The 12,102-nt window shown below is 31.3% G+C and overlaps 1 pseudogene across 1 annotated transcript; it reads right to left on the reverse strand.

Moving 5' to 3' along the window:
• Positions 1-4,210: 4,210 nt before the first annotated feature.
• Positions 4,211-6,966, reverse strand: LOC144549365 (NAC domain-containing protein 37 pseudogene; annotated as a pseudogene). Its single transcript, XR_013509654.1, has 3 exons — positions 6,813-6,966; positions 6,143-6,418; positions 4,211-4,770 (listed from the first exon to the last, which is right to left on the reverse strand). The product of XR_013509654.1 is annotated as an NAC domain-containing protein 37 pseudogene (transcript).
• Positions 6,967-12,102: the final 5,136 nt, after the last annotated feature.

A 12,102-nucleotide genomic window follows, 5' to 3' on the forward strand; every position in this document is an offset into this window, starting at 1 on the left:
CAGAAAAGCCTACAAAACAAATTTGCTACCTCACTTGTTCAAACACATGAAATACTGTTAACTTTTACTACCTCACTTGTTCAAACAACAATCAGCAGTTCAGCACAAAACAAGGATTTAATATCATCATTCACAAATCACAACATTAAACCTAATGGATCCAAACCAAAAAGAAAAAAAGAAAAAAAAATTAGCAAGCATTAGCATTAAAGTTTGAGGAGAAAAAAAGAGAAAAGAGGATCCAAACCAGAATAAGAAGAACGGACAAGGAACGAAGACAATTGGTAATTAACTAATTATATATTCTCTGCTCTGCTGAGTGCTGGAAGAACAAAAGAACGTGAAGGTGGGTGGGTGCTGGGTGGGTGTTTCCAAGGGAATAATGGAGGCCCAAGGCCCAAGAGGTACTTTTGGATTAAATGGGTCAGATCTCAATCAACAAAACAACATCTCAAGTTTAAAGCCCACAAATCAAATTAAGTGTTTGGAGTGGCCCACAAAACACGGTTCTGAAACACACCATCTCAATTTGCCATTCATATTCTACCCATAAAAAATTGTATGCATTCATTTCAAAGTTTTGTTATGGATATTTCTGTTCATTTCTAAGGTTTCAAAATTCATAAAGTCTATTGATCATCTTTTTGGTATTAGTCTAATATACAGTTCACAAAATAATAAAATTCATAACATTCGTATTTTAGATCTCCAATTATAAACATATTATAATATGATTATATATATGCAACACGAGGTATCACACCTATTAAAATGAAAGATAGAAAACATGCTTAACTTATTAGTTAAAGATGCATGTGAGTAATAGTTATTTGAAATATATTATTTTATAGGATAATTATAAGCAAAATCGATCATATGCGATAAATATAATTATATGGTATAATATTATGATGAAATTGATTTATATGTAACAAATTAACTTTCCAATTTCCTGTGAGAGAGAGAGAGAGTAAGAGACCATGGGCCATGGCACATATATAATTAATACAGCTTTGGCGCGTGCAAGAGACTCCGCAACTTTAATCTGATTCTAAAATACACAGATTTATTATAAATACACTCTAGTTCTCTATATATATTAATCTGACAAATTAAACCAACTCTTAATTAAAGATATACAAAAATAATTGCAGTGCATGTCATGAGATGAAATTGAATTAAGAATAATTATATGAAGGATCATGATAACAATCCCCGCAGGTCTATCCCCGCAAAAAACCCCGCACAAATTGCCAAAAATATCATGGGGGGGACCGCTCAATAATTAATACTCCGCAGAAACTGTTAGTATTTAACTTGAAGCTAGCATCAAAGTATTTATTGTGAATTTGCAAAGTGTTAATCCCTATGCAATCATCTTTATTTAGGAAAGAATAAATCAATCCATTAGTTGTCCCCGCACAACTAGGGACCATTAAATAAACAATCCCCTCATAAATATTTGCCATTTATCCCTGCACAAATTTTCCTTTTTTTTCTAGATTGTCTCCGCACAACTGGGGATCATTAAATAAACTATCCCCTCACCCAATGATAAATACTTCTCAGACATAAGGATAAATATTTTATGATACATTGATAAATACTTTATGTTACATGGATAAAAACTTATCAGGCATAATTGCAACTTTCAGTACAATATGAATGATAAATACTTCTCAGACATAAGGATAAATAATTTATGATACATTGATAAATACTATATGTTACATGGATAAATACTTATCAGACATAATTGCAACTTTCAGTAAAATATCAATTATAAATATTTCTCAGACATAATGATAAATACTTTATGTTACATGGATAAATATTTCTCAGACATAATTGCAACTTACAGTAAAACATTTGTGACAGTGATAAATACTTCACATATATAATCGTAAATACTTATCAGAATAACGATAAATACTTTCTTGAACTTTGTTCTTGAACTTGTCAATAAGTAATGTTTAATCAAATCAAAGTATTATCATGTCAGGGACAATAAATAATTCTCAGACATAAGGATAAATACTTGTCAGAATAATGATAAATACTTTCTTCAACATCAATAAACAGATAAATATTTATTAGCGGGAATTGTTATTAAAGGATAGTATAATTAATGCGGGGATTGTTATTAGAGGACAGTATAATTAATCTGGAGATTGTTAATTAATGCGGGGATTGTTATTAAAGGACAGTAATTAATGCGGGGATAAATGAAAATTCTTAAAGGAATTAATGCGGGGATAAATGGAAATTCTTAGAGAAATTAATGCGGGGATAAAAGGCAATTTAGGAAGTTAATTTGAAGAGAGAGAGTGCGGGGTTAAATGGGGGGACAGGGGTGAGGGGATCAATATAATTATTCTTATATGAAACCCCCCACTCCCATCCCCCCCATTTTCCCCGCGCTCTCTCTTTTCCTTAACTGCCATATATCTCCCCACCAATTTCGTTAAAAGTTTCCTCTTATCCCCGCATTAAATTAGATTGTCATTTAATACCAATCCCTGCATTAATTATGCATTCCTCTAATAATAATTTCTGCATTAATTATTATTTTAAAAACAATCTCCGCATTAATTATACTGTTATATAATAACAATCCCCATTAATAAATGTTTATCTGTTAATTGATGTTCAAAAAAGTATTTTATCATTATTTCTGATAAATATTTACCCTTGTAATATAAAGTATTTATCCATGTAACATAGAGTATTTATCATTATGTCTGAGAGTATTTATCATTGATATTTTACTGAAAGTTGCAAGTATGCGTGAGAAGTATTTATCCATGTAACATAAAGTATTTACATATGTAACATAAAGTATTTATCATTATGTCTCAGAGTATTTATCATTGGGTGAGGGGATTGTTTATTTAATGGTTCTCAGTTGTGCGGGGACGATTCAAAAAAAAAGAAAATTTTGTGCGAGGACAATTAAATGATTGATTTATTCTTTCATAAATAGAGATTATTGCATAGGGTTTAATATCTGATAAATTCAAGTTAAATACTTTGATGCTTCAAGTTAAATACCCATAGTTTTTTAAACGCTCATTAATGATTGAGCGGTCCCCCCATGTTTAATGGTCCCCAGTTGTGCGGGGACGATTAAAAAAAAGAAAATTTTGTGCGGAGACAATTAATGGATTGATTTATTCTTTCATAAATAGAGATCATTGCAGAGAGTTTAATACCTGACAAATTCAAGGTAAATATTTTGATGTTTCAAGTTAAATATCCGCAGTTTTTTAAAGGCTCATTAATGATTGAGCGGTCCCCCCATGTTTATTTTGGCAGTATCTGCGGGGATAAATGCGGGGTGGAGGCCGGCTGTGGGGATTGTTATCAGCGTCCTTGAATTAATTAGTAATTGAGCCCATTTTGAATTGATTGACCTGAATGAATTAATGAGATCTTTGACAAGCTAGACATGCCAAGCATCATCCTTAATTAATATAATTATATATATAATTAACAGTATTGGGGCTTTGGCTTTTGACATGACCTTAACTTGATGTTGTTGTTGATGCAGCTAGCGATCGATGATATATGATGATGATTGAGGAACAGATCTGACGTATTATTAATTTCAACCAAATTTTTAATTTGTTTTGTTTTGTTTTCTTTCCTTTCCCCGTGTTCTGTTAATCTGTAATGATCTGTATTGTCTAATTAATTTTACATCTCTCTTCTTATTTTTCAATTATCTCTAACATCTCCATCACTCCTCCTAATAATTTCTTTTTCATACCTCTTTTTTCGATTTAAAAAAATAAAATAAGAGTTTTGGTTATATCTAGCATCTATTTTTCATATGACTTTCTTTTTAAATTCATATGTTTAAAACTAGGACTACTATTTTATAAAAAAAAAAATACATGAAATAAAAGAATTAATTAAAATTTCAAATATTGGTCTCCGTTCATCTGGGTCATGAGAAAAGCTGTATAAAAATTGAGGTTAAAGTGACCTTAATTAATCAATTATATATAATTACGTACCCAAAGAAATTAAGGAACGCAGTTTAAAAGACCGCGCAGCAAAATTAATTAAGTTCCATCAAGGCACAATCCAAAGTTAAAATAAGAATACACAGAAAAAAGAAAACATGCATATATAATTAAATGAGAATTCATAGCAAAATGAATAAGATCTACAATATAATATAATGCTCCAAAGCTTATTAATTAATTCAATGAAAAGCAAAAGCAGAAGCAGAAGCAGAAGCTCCAATAGTTCCCGAGTGTTGGGGCTGGGCATCCGCTAAACTCATCTGATCTTCTGGGCTTAACTGAGATGCCACAAATTTGTCCAACTCTCTCCAATCCATGATCACCTTATAATTCTCTCCAACATTTATATTAATATTGCACCCTTTTCTCTTCATCTCCTCCTCCTCCTCCTCCTCCTCCTCCTCCTCATCATGTTCATTTTCATCCTTGGAAGATAGATCAGGCACGTCGACCAAACGAGGCCGTTTCGGTGCCGGAAAAGACGCACTTTCCAGGTCCGGAAGTTGTACAAAAGGATTATTAGACATAGAGTAGTGCAATATGTTGAGACTCTCTATTTCTGCCTCTCGTTTGCACAAAGATATTGTGTTGTTTTGCATCTGCATGTAATCTAATGGATCAACAACCACTGAATTTTCCATGCTTGTTTTGTAACAAGACCGGGGATCCCACATGTTTGAGGGGCTTCTTGAGGGACATGCCGGTCGCTTTTTGAAAGCTCGACAAATAACCCAACCTTCTTCCTGTTAACAACATATATTGCGAGTTAAAGATTGCACTATATTAAACAAATATATATATATAGAGAGAGAGAGAGATGGGCTATGGTGCATTGCAATGCATAGGCCATGGTGTGCATTGGACCATAAATCACCGATTCAAAGTCCAAATGACCGATCCAAACCGTTCATCTTGTTCTCTATATTAATATGTGCTTGGAGACCAAATTTTATATTTTTTGGAATTTTTTTACTATTTATTAAGCCACTTTGAAAATCGCTGATCCAACGGTGACTGTTTGGAACAGTAAAATCAGAAGCCACCGTTGAATCAACGATTTTCAAAGTGGCTTAATAAATAGTAAAAAAATTCCAAAAAATATAAAATTTGGTCTCCAAGCACATATTAATATGGAGAACAAGATGAACGGTTTGGATCAGTCATTTGGACTTTAAATCGGTGATTTATGGTCCAATGCACACCATGGCCTATGCATTGCAATGCACCATAGCCCATCTCTCTCTCTATATATATATAGTTTCAGGTTGCTGCTAGGTAAATATTTTTTTGGTCTCTTCTTAATTACTTTTTGTTTCTTCTAGTATGATGTGATCAGAATACAAGAAACATATATGTGCATGTAATGTATAGTGCAAGCCAGATGGTCCTACTGGGAAACTAAAATCTGTCTAATTTGTGTGATATATCATAAAAGAACAGGAAAAAGAAATATCTAAATTTGTGATAATTCATGCTCTGTATATATATTTTCCCTTGGCCAAGAAGTAAAAAGTTTCATTGTAGAAAGGAAGTTGAACGGTTCACTATATATGAATCATTGCATTTTCTTCAATTTTTCCCCCTCTTTTCACATATAAAAAGCTCCATTAGAAGATTCTCTACATGAATTTTGTCCAACACATGCATTCCTCAAAGAAAAAGCAACAAGGATAAGAGCACTCTAAAAGTTGAAACAACTCAATATATATGTTGGAAGTCAAATCTATCATTCTAGCTATGTGCATGCTCAAAAGCTAGAATGAGAAAAGTGGAGCTTTACCTGAAAGTAATTGGCTTGATTAAACTGTTATGACACAAAATGCAAAACTGAACAAATAAACATATATATATAGGATAATTAATCCTCTCTTTAATTACTAGGGAGAAAAACCTATATATAAATGACATATCATGGTATTTAGCCTATTTTCAGATTATAAACATTACCCTATATGAAATACTCATATTAATTTCTAAAGCAGATATATAGCTTTCGATCTCGTGACATCAAATTAAGTTTTACTTGAGCATAATATATAGATGATCACCAAACACTTTTATGAACTCAAATAGAAAAAAAAAAATGTTTACTCTAATTAAAGTGAAGTCACTTGCCTGTGGTGGTGCATTATCTTCACATTCAAGCCTATATTCATGCATGATCCAATCGGTCTTCTGCCCATTAGGTGCCCTTCCTTTATAAAAGACGAGAGTTTTCCTCATTCCGATCAGCTTATTCTTGTCACGAACCGCCTTGTCTCGTCCTGTCGCCTTCCAAAACCCTACCATTGTTGCTCTGTTTGTCCTTGTACCTGTCGGATACTTTCTATCCTTGTAATTAAAGAAGTACCACTCACTTTGCTCCTCATATCCTATCCTGCAATGCTCTTCAAATTCAAACCAAAAGGAAAATCTTCATATGTGCTCCTATACAGATCGAGAAACCTTAAAGCTATCTTATAATTAAATCCATTCAAAAGAGAATAATATATCATGAATCCTATCCTACAAGCAAGAATTAGATCAAATAGTTGAACAACAATTAAAAAAAAAAAATTAATGCTGGTTTTCAAGAAAATATGGGATGCAAGGGATGTGATACAATTTCAATAAATTGAATTGGCATGGATATATATATTTCTCATGTATTAATTTCTCGCTTTTAGAAGTTTAATTAATTTACTTGATATCGATCTTGATCAGGTTTGTAAGGTACACATGAAATTTCACAAGAACAAATAAAAAATGAGAAACTAATTATATAAGTTTGCAGATCCAAACCTTTGAGATCCCAAGGCTCAATTCTATAAAGATCAATGTCTCTGATGACATCTAGGTCTATCTTCTGAGAGGCTACCTTCTTTCTAAGGTAATATCCAACCAGCTCCTCATCTGTTGGATGAAATCTGAAACCAGGAGGAATGCAAGATTCCATCTCTAGCTAGCTCTCCTGCGTTAGTTAACTCACAACTTAATGTACATATAACAAATTAAGATGCATATGGATGCAAGAGGTGACCAATATGTGTTATATTATTTTGAGTTAAAAAAAAATCCTTTATAGGAGGTAGAGCCAGCACCTGGATTAAAAAGGACTGAAACTGCAGGAGGAGGTAATGTGGGTTTCAGTGTATATATGATAATTAATTAATACATACTGAAGGGAATATTGAGGCAAAGTCTGAACTCTGAAGTCTGAACATGAACTAGAGACGAGTTACAGTAGTTGTAATTATACTGTCTCGTAGTGGAAGTGGACAATATATAGTAGAGAATGGATGGGATGTTCTCTTATGCATTGTCAGACTTAAACACTTATTCTGGTTCAGACACTAAAAAAATGTAACAAATACACAAGTCAAGTTCAAACTTCAAAGGCCCAATTTTTTTTAATTCAGATTAATAATTTCTAACTAATTGGATAAGTGTACTTTATTGCAATGTGTGTTACTTGTCGGTCTAAACAAAAAGTAGCTAGGGGTTAATATAACTAGTAAAAGTACTGATAATTAAACTGTTGATCTACTCTCTAGCTACTAGATTATTACCTATTAAATTTTATTTTTTTCCAAGTAATTACGATAATTTGGTTAATGCTTCTATCACTTTTTACGGTCTGTGTTTCTCAGAGGTTTAACTAGAAAATGCTACTGCACCAACAAAAGTCAATGTTGGAGAGCTAATATCATATATAATTTGTAGAGGTGTACAAGAAATAATTTGGATCGTTAATTACAAATATTAGTGATATGCTTAAAACAGATCATGGTGATGAAGCGGAGCCTTTATTTCAAAAAAGAATTCCTAGTAAAAATTAAGTGTGTACAGTATTAATTGTTTTTGCATAACGTACCTCATTCCTAGAAAAATAATAATTTTTTTGTCCTCAAAGTAACCAAATGATTGTGTTCTTGAATTCCTTGTTTACCTTTACAAGTGGTATGCTTTTTAAATGAACTTACAGTTATCCATGTTAATTTAATTAATGTGTTTTTAATTAGGCTTTATGCAGAGTATTTATATTGTCATTTTGTCTTCAAATATCAGAAGCATAAAATTATTTATATATGAGACTAGATTTTACTTTGTAAGGAATATTGGTGGGGGAAATAAGAATCAACAAAATATGATCAGTAAATTAAGGTTAATTTCCTTCAAGTATTATTAAATTTGAGCTCAACTGTAATTAAGATTAATATAAATATAATACAATTTGAATTCGATAATTAAGATATATATGTGTGTGGATTAATTAATTACAATTTTGATTGTGAATTATGAATCTGGTGGGATGGATATATGTGTGTGGTGTGTGGAGAGTGGAGAAAGAAAGAGCACGCGCTTGTTATATATTGAAAAGGGAATATATAAACAAAACGGAAAGGTTGTATAGAAGCAGGAGAAAAAAAAAATGGAAGAAGAGAGAAAGTGATAGCTTTCTTGGATCAGGCCTGAAAAGAGACAAGGAACAGGAAGCAAGTGAGGTATATTTGCATGCACAACCTCTGAGACTCTTGTCCCTTTGTCTACTAATCCCATGGCAACTTATCATGTGGACCTTAAATTAGCTATCCATCCATCTATCTATCTATCTATCTATCTATCTATCTATCTATATAGCTAACTTCCCAAAATTATAACCAACTTTACATTCTGTACAAGCTCTAGCTATATAGTACACACTACACACTATAGTATTTGTCAGAGTTCAAATATTCAAGTACATGCAAACAAGATATATATATATATATTCATCGCAATTTAATTATTCTCATCAAAATTGAGTGCATGTAGGAGAGAGAGAGATGGCGATGCCGATACATGTTGAATAAGGGTTGTTGCATAAGTCAAAATAGCAAACATGTATTAATTCTTATGTGAAATATAATTAAGCACATAACTCAAAGGGGAACATATATAGAGCAAACGGAACTTGATAGTTTAATTAGGGCTATTTGGGGAGTTTCTTTTTGCTTATGTTTAACTAATTAAACACTTGTATGTGAATAGCTTTTCCTTTAATACATATCGATCGGAGCTCGAAATATATATGAGAAAATTGTATTTTTCTTAGGATCGAAACATAAAAATTGTAGACTTAGTTAATATATATATATATATATATATATATATAATGAAATAGAAAAGAACCATAATGCATCTACTGTTATGTTAACATGATCTCAATAATATATATATATATATATGGTCCATCAATGAACTACAAAATATCAATCCATATCTATATATCTTGAATTTGAACAAAATCACATGCAGGTATGAAAAACCAGAAATATAATCTGGACCGATCATTAGATTCTAATTGAATTCAGTATATTTGGTGGCATATCATATATCTTGTGGTGAATAGATATATTAAACACCATGCATCTAAGTATCTTGTAAATTCCACCATAAGTAATTCATTATATGAGCAAACCAAAATTGATGTTCAATTCCCTACGTATGTGTGTGTGTGTGTGTGTGTAAAGTTGAGGATCCTTAATTAAGATCTTAATTTCATTTACTCCATGAAAACTTACCTAAATAATGCTGAAACAATTGATCTCCTCCTCCTTGTAAAAGATAATAAGCATATATATATGATCAACACAGAAATGAGATCAGTAGCTATATATATTGGGATCTGCTAGATCAATTGAGCACTAATTAATTCTTGCAGTTGGTATATATAGATAGATAATGGATAGATGAACAAGATGAGATAGGTTTAATTTTATGGGACTTGGTTAGCGAAGAGGAGGAGATTGGTAAAGGCCGGGTATATATAAAGTTATAAACTATTACATTACATAAAGGAAAGGCTATACCTATAAAGTTATAAACTGCGCATGACAAGATGGAATGAAGAGGGCTGATGTCACCTCTTCACCTCTTAATTAATATCTCAAATTTTTATTTTTATCTTTTGCGTATCAAATGCTATTATTAACAAAAGGACGCTGATGAACAGTTGCTAATGATAATTTCACATGACAAATTCGATCTATGTCATAATGCAGGTTCAACTTTAAGCTCTATTAATTTAAGATCTCAATTATTCCAGGATTCAAAATAGAAGTATCTTCATTAATTCTTGCAATTATAAAAATAAAATTTATTAGCCAATCAATAATTTAGTAATTTTTATCGTATCAATTTCAAAATAATTTTATTCTTGCATTTTCAATTTCAGATTAAACAAACTGATTTTCAGAATTATAAATTTTACAATTGCTAACATATTGCAATACTGTTATAATCAATACTTGGAAAATCTAATGTGTTAGTTTAAAACAAATTATTAATTTTGTAATATTACTAAATTAGAAATAGCTCCCATCCGTACGATTCAAACAAATTGTATTTTAAATTTAGTGTTTTAATCAGAGGCCAAATATTGAAGTGTCATTGTATTCCAAGTATTTTAAAGTTTGAAGCTGAAGAAATTAAATTAGTGCGTTGATTGTTTGTTCTAATTAATTTAATTACATGATGTATTCATATATCTTCATGTACGTACGTATTTAATTTGTTCAGACTGATATTCATGTGTACTTTTATTTCATATTCTCAAATCTCAACACATCTAATTTAACACATAATTAGATGATTATAATAATCTGGCTGAGTATATATATATGATCTAGACTTAATTAATCAACTTAATTTCACAGATATATATATGTTTTGCTTAGATAGCTTATTACGTTGATTATTTTTCCTAAAATATATATAGTCCCTCACTAAAAAAAGGGGCTCTCCTCGAACTAGACAAAATTACTATTACACATATATGGGTTTGCGAGAGATACTGTCGGTATACTATCACGGATAGTCACTTTTTATCCTCACCGATATTGTCTCATTCTTGTAGTTAGTTAGCTATTTATCTACTGTTTTTCAAAGCAAAATATCTTGCGACTTTTATATATATATATATATATATATGGATATTTGCAATATTTCCATTTGACATAATTAATCACCTTAATTTTCATATGTTTCTTTTTTTCGTTAATTATTTTGTCTAATTCCTTGCAGCTTTCTAATCCAGCAAATTAAGAAGGCAAGATATCCTGAAATAATATAAATGCATGTCAGACAGAATGTCTGCACAGATATATATATATATATATATATATATATATATATATAGAGAGAGAGAGAGTACGGCTAACGCGCTTCCTCTAGCATATGGGCCGAAATGCTTCCGGTGAAAAGTTGAAATTTCAAAATCCAAAAAGTCGATCTGAACCGTTCATCTTCTTCTCCATATTAATATCTGCTTGGAGACCAAATTTTACATTTTTCTGAAATTTTTTACTATTTATTAAGCCATTTTGAAAATCGCTGATCCAACGGTAGCTTCTGATTTTTACTGTTTGGTAAGCCACCGTTGGATCAGCAATTTTCAAAGTGGCTTAATAAATAGTAAAAAATTTCAGAAAAATGTTAAATTTGGTCTCCAAGCAGATATTAATATGGAGAAGAAGATGAACGGTTCAGATCGACTTTTTGGATTTTGAAATTTCAAATTTCCACCGGAAGCATTTCGGCCCATATGCTAGAGGAAGCGCGTTAGCCGTACTCTATATATATATATATATATATATATATAGATCAGTAAAATGCTATTAATTACATTAATTTTGCATCCTTCGCATATATAATATACATGATAATTAATATAATCTATCTCCAAATATATTCTACTATTAACAAACTCTCGATCCGTTTATATTTTAATTGGAGATAGAAATAAAATTATGAGTTGGTTCCAGAGCAAGACAGAAGCTTTGACATAAAGATTTGATCTTTGGTGAGAATGGTGGTAGGATGGATATTCATGCAACTTTTAGTTTGGGCCATCTTATCATCAATAAGCGCAATTATAATGTTAACAGCAGGCGGATAAGTGGGAACTGCGCTCATACACATCTCCCAATTATTCGCAACTTAAATTAAAACACCCACGTACTATATATATATATATATATAGAGTTAGGCTGGGGTGCTATGGATAGCATAGTGGCCTCTATGCTACGGCTCAATATTTGAGTTTTCAAAA

The sequence above is a fragment of the Carex rostrata genome, chromosome 35 (genome assembly GCF_964058835.1).
Source record: "Carex rostrata chromosome 35, lpCarRost1.2, whole genome shotgun sequence".
Taxonomy (NCBI): Eukaryota; Viridiplantae; Streptophyta; class Magnoliopsida; order Poales; family Cyperaceae; genus Carex; species Carex rostrata.